We start from the raw sequence: 770 nt of genomic DNA on the forward strand, positions 1-770 counted from the left end.
CCTCTCCACACCCGGATTTAAACGTTCCCTTTGAGTTTGTTTAGATCCCATTTTTGTCTTCTGTTCCATATGGGCTATTATACCGCCCTCATCAACGTAGGATAGAAGTGCCCTCCAATCACTGTTCATCAGGAAAATATACTTGTTTTCAATGTCCCATGTTTGTAAGAGGCAACCGAGTTTGGGTCTAAGAGAGGCAAAGCCATATTCATGCAGAATAATTTTCCACAGGCAAGTCTGAAACAGCCAAGAAATAGTTCTGAAACTCGCATATGCTGCTGAGAGAGCTACTAATCAATGGACCATCTTGCATTTCTAACTTTGCAAGATGTTTTTCTTTCCGAAGCTGAGGGAGCAAACACACCCTCCAGGTTTATTTCAAACAAGAAGCCGGACCCAGTGTTGCCGCTTGCGGAGATAACTAAACTACCCTGAAATGATCTCAAGATAGTGTCAGGAGGTAAAGATATGGTTGTAAACACGCGCACACAGTTAATTTACATATCCGACGTTTAAATAAACGGTGTGATATGCAACTCTTCTGGGTGATCACTTCCACACCCAAGAAACTAGAGCTATACAGATATGTGGGGGTATGTAGAAAATCTTATGTATACGTGTAACTATGAACATTTACTCATTTAGGTATCAGAGTAGTAGCTGTAATTCTCTATGTTAGTTGAGTAAAGCAAGAAGCAGTTTGAAAGACTTCTGAGCCGGGCAGCTTCGGACAGCCTGGCACGAGTTTGGGGCAAACCGCCAGTAATAGC

This window comes from Geospiza fortis, unplaced genomic scaffold (assembly GCF_000277835.1).
Source record: "Geospiza fortis unplaced genomic scaffold, GeoFor_1.0 scaffold443, whole genome shotgun sequence".
Taxonomy (NCBI): Eukaryota; Metazoa; Chordata; class Aves; order Passeriformes; family Thraupidae; genus Geospiza; species Geospiza fortis.